Source organism: Phocoena phocoena, chromosome 2 (genome assembly GCF_963924675.1).
Source record: "Phocoena phocoena chromosome 2, mPhoPho1.1, whole genome shotgun sequence".
Lineage (NCBI taxonomy): Eukaryota > Metazoa > Chordata > Mammalia > Artiodactyla > Phocoenidae > Phocoena > Phocoena phocoena.
The window spans coordinates 44,249,978-44,254,679 of NC_089220.1; positions in this window are offsets into that span (position 1 = coordinate 44,249,978).

Sequence of the window (4,702 nt, forward strand, 5' to 3'; positions counted from 1 at the left end):
GGCTGCAGGTTTGTAGTTCCCGTTGTTTTTGGTGTCTGTCCCCAGTGGCTAAGGTTGGTTCAGTGGGTTGTGTAGGCTTCCTGGTGGAGGGGACTAGTGCCTGTGTTCTGGTGGATGAGGCTGGATCTTGTCTTTCTGGTCGGCAGGTCCACATCTGGTGGTGTGTTTTGGGGTGTCTGTGGACTTATTATGATTTTAGGCAGCCTCTCTGCTAATGGGTGGGGTTGTGTTCCTGTCTTGCTAGTTGTTTGGCATAGGGTGTCTACCACTCTAGCTTGCTGGTCGTTGAGTGAAGCTGGGTGTTGCTGTTGAGATGGAGATCTCTGGGAGATTTCTGCCGTTTGATATTACGTGGAGCTGGGAGGTCTCTTGTGGACCAGTGTCCTGAAGTTGGCTGTCCCACCTCAGAGGCACAGCACTGACTCCTGGCTGCAGCGCCAAGAGCATTTCGTCCACACGGCTCAGAATAAAAGGTAGAAAAAGTAGGAAGAAAGGAAGAAAGGAAGGAAGGAAGGATGAAAGAAAGAAAGGAAGAGGATAAAAGAAAATAAAATAAAGTACGATAAAATAAAGTTATTAAAATAAAAAATAATTATGAAGAAAAAATTTTTTTGAAAAGTAAAAAAAAAACAAAAAACGGACAGATAGAACCCTAGGACAAATGGTGAAATCAAAGCTATACAGACAAAATCTCACACAGAAGCATACACATACACACTCACAAAAAGTGGAAAAGTGGAAAAAATAATAAATCTTGCTCTCAAAGTCCACCTCCTCTATTTGGGATGATTCGTTGTCTATTCAGTTATTCCACAGATGCAGGGTACATCAAGTTGATTGTGGAGATTTAGTCCACTGCTCCTGAGGTTGCTGGGAGAGATTTCCCTTTCTCTCCTTAGTTCTCACAGCTCCCGGGGCTCAGCTTTGGATTTGGCCCCGTCTGTGCGTGTAGGTTGCCAGAGTGCGTGTGTTCTTTGCTCAGACAGGACGGGGTTAAAGGAGCAGCTGATTCGGGGGCTCTGGCTCACTCAGGCCGGGGGGAGGGAGGGGTACGGAGTGTGGGGCGAGCCTGCGGCAGCAGAGGCCGGCATGACATTGCACCAGTCTGAGGCGCACTGTGCGTTCTCCTAGGGAAGTTGTCCCTGGATCACGGGACCCTGGCAGTGGCGGGGTGCACAGGCTCCCCGGAAGGGGGGTGTGGATAGTGACCTGTGCTCGCACACAGGCTTCTTGGTGGCGGCAGCAGCAGCCTTACTGTCTCATGCCTGTCTCTGGTGTCTGTGCTGTTAGCCACGGCTCGCGCCTGTCTCTGGAGCTCCTTTAAGCAGCGCTCTTAATCCCCTCTCCTTGCGCACTAGGAAACAAAAAGGGAAGAAAAAGTCTTTTGCCTCTTCGGTAGGTCCAGACTTTTCCCCGGACTCCCTCCCGGCTAGCCGTGGTGCACTAACCCCTTCAGGCTATTTTCAAGCCGCCAACCCCAGTCCTCTCCCGTCATCCGACTGAAGCCTGAGCCTCAGCTCCCAGCCCCCGCCCGCCCCGGCGGGTGAGCAGAGAAGCCTCTTGGGCTAGTGAGTGCCGGTCGGCCCCGATCCTCTGTGCGGGAATCTCTCCGCTCTGCCTTCTGCACCCCTGTTGCTGTGCTCTCCTCCGCGGCTCCGAAGCTCCCCGCTTCTGCCACCTGCAGTCTCTGCCCGCGAAGGGGCTTCTAGTGTGTGGAAATCTTTCCTCCTTCACAGCTCCCTCCCACTGGTGCAGGTCCCGTCCCTATTCTTTTGTCTCTGTTTATTCTTTTTTCTTTTGCCCTACCCAGGTACGTGGGGAGCTTCTTGCCTTTTGGGAGGTCTGAGGTCTTCTGCCAGCATTCAGTAGGTGTTCTGTAGGAGTTGTTCCATGTGTAGATGTATTTCTGATGTATCTGTGGGGAGGAAGGTGGTCTCTGCGTCTTACTCTTCCGCCATCTTCCCCGTCTCTCCTATAAGGCCTTCTTTTTGCAGAACATTTTCTGTTGCAGAACATTTTCTGAGACTTAAGTTCTAAAGATGACACTTTGGGAAGTACCTTATATTACCAAACTCAGGTTTGGCTGCTCACTGCTGGAAGGCCAGTACTTGAGAGACAAGTGTTGGTTGGAAAGGAAAGGTTGCTTTATTCAGGAGGTTGGCAACCTGGGGAGAAGGTGGACTTGTGTCCAAAAACCAGCTCCAAAGATTCTGTTTGACCATAAAAGTCTTAAAAGGAGAAAAGGGAAGTTAATTACCATTAACTATTTAGGGAGGGGATCAGAGTCTTTGTTATCTTTCACTGTGTGCAGACTTTCCTCTGATTGGTTGGTGGTGAGGTAACTGGATGGTGTTCAAGGAATCTTGTGCTCAGCCTGAAGTTATCATCCTCCACCTGGGTGGGGGGCCTTAGTTCCTACAGAAGAACTCAAAGATGTTGTTATGTATAGCTTTTGAGGAGGAACCAGGACGCTGCCCCATCGCTGCACTATTGTTCCTTTAAAAAAAATTTTTTTTTTATTTAGGACTTCCCTGGCAGTCCAGTTGTTAAGATTCTGCACTTCCAATGCAGGGGGTGTGGGTTTGATCCCTGGTTGGGGAACTAAGATCCCACATGTCTGCCACGGGGCATGGCCAAAAATTTTATTTTATTGAAGTATAGTTGATTTACAATATTGTGTTAATTTCTGCTGTACAGCAAAGTGATTCAGTTATACATATATATATTATATAAATTCTGTTTCATATTATTTTCCATTATGGTTTATCCCAGGATATTGAATATAGTTCCCTGTGCCATACAGTAGGACCTTGTTGTTTATCCATTCTATCTGCAATAGTTTGCGTCTGCTAATCGCAAACTCCCAATCCATCCCTTCCCACCACCCTCCCACTTGGCAACCACAAGTCTGTTCTCTGTGAATCTGTTTTTGTTTCATAGATAAGTTCATTTGTGTCATTTTAGATTCCACATATAAGTGATATGATATGGTATTTGTCTTTCTCTTTCTGACTTACTTCACTTACTATGATAATCTCTAGTTGCATCCATGTATTATTGTTTCTTGATTGTCACTCCTTTGATTCTGCATTCTCTCACTTCCCTGATTAGCAACTGTTTGAATCTGCCTTTTAGAACTCAGGGAAGGTCAAGGAGGCTGAATGAAGCCTATTTCCTACAAAAAAGAAAGAGAGGACATGGAAAGTATTTGTACCTGGGAGGGCCCCACAGGGTCCTGCTTAGTTTCACTTGCAAGGGAACACTATATAAACCACTATTGTTTATTGAGCAATTATGTACCTTAGTTCCTATGTTACCTTCACATCTGTAAGGAATTAAAGCATTATTACCACTCTGTTTTAAAGATGAGGAAATACCTGCCCATCCATTTAACCCAATGGATCTAAATAGCAGAACGTTTCCAGAATGTATGCAGAAATCAAACCCTGGGATTAAAAAATGTTCCCTTCCAAGTTTTCTCAGAAATATATAACTATGTAATAGGAACCCCAAATCTGTGAACTGTGCTGTGATGATACCCAGTTTACTGATCCACAGCAAGTTTCCATCATGTTAAATAACAATTTTGAGAACTCAGCAAGTTCCCAGAATTATGTATAAATCTCATCTTTAACCCTGAACTCCCTCAAACTAATCTGAGAATTTTTGGAGATATTTTTTCCCTGTAAGGTGGAAATGGTTAAAAGTATGTACTAAAGAAATCAACCCTAAAGGATAGGGAATGGAAGATTAGAAAAGATGCAGTGGAGTCGAGTCAGGTCTAGTCACAGAAGAGAAGATGGAAGCCAGAATCACAGGGCAGAAAGAACACTTGAGTGGTTAGGCCATCCATTCCCATCTCCATGTGGGGCCATATACCTCAAGTTCCAAGGGAACTATGTTGGGAGAACCAAAACCAATGAGCACAATGTGGAATTAGTTACTTGTACCACAGAGGCATACAATCAATACAATCATTTAGTTGAAGGATTTCTCAAGGCATGGAACATGGATCACCTGCAGAGTCATCTAGGTTGTCCATCAAGTGTAAATTCCTGGAGAGACCTAGAACTAGAACATCAGCCTCTGTTGATGTGACTAAGGATCTGCATTATAAGCGAACACCTCAGGGCACTCTGATGTTAGCTCAAGTTTGAACCTGGAATTAGGCAAAAATGTCCATTATACTTCTTTAATAAGAATAGCCTTGATATTCAGCTAGAGCCTGTTTAGAAGATAAAAGAAGGAAGCAATGCTTAAGAATAGTCCCTTTGGGCATTCCAACACATGTCCCACAATTGGCAATGGACATTCAAGGGGCCACAACAGGTTGAACATAATTTTCTTAGGCTTATAGCTTTGGCAGCCATAACCACTGTGGTCTCATTTTGCCACCCTTGGGCACATTTTGTGTCTCTGGGAGAGAAAACTTGCTTCTGCAGCTGTTTACTGAGAAACCCACTACAGATATACAAGTCGTCATTTTTCCCTCTGTTCCCAAAGCCACATTTCCTAATTTACATTAAAAAGTCCTTGTAATTAAATAACTAAAAGTAAGACCCGAATGAAATTGAAGTCATGGTTAAAAACTCATTTAAGTTTGGAAAAGATAAACCTCCACATGTTAAGTGTTTCTCTCTGGGTGGTGGGATTATGAATTTCTTACTTACCAGGTTTTAAGTTTTTTACAATGGAATTCTAC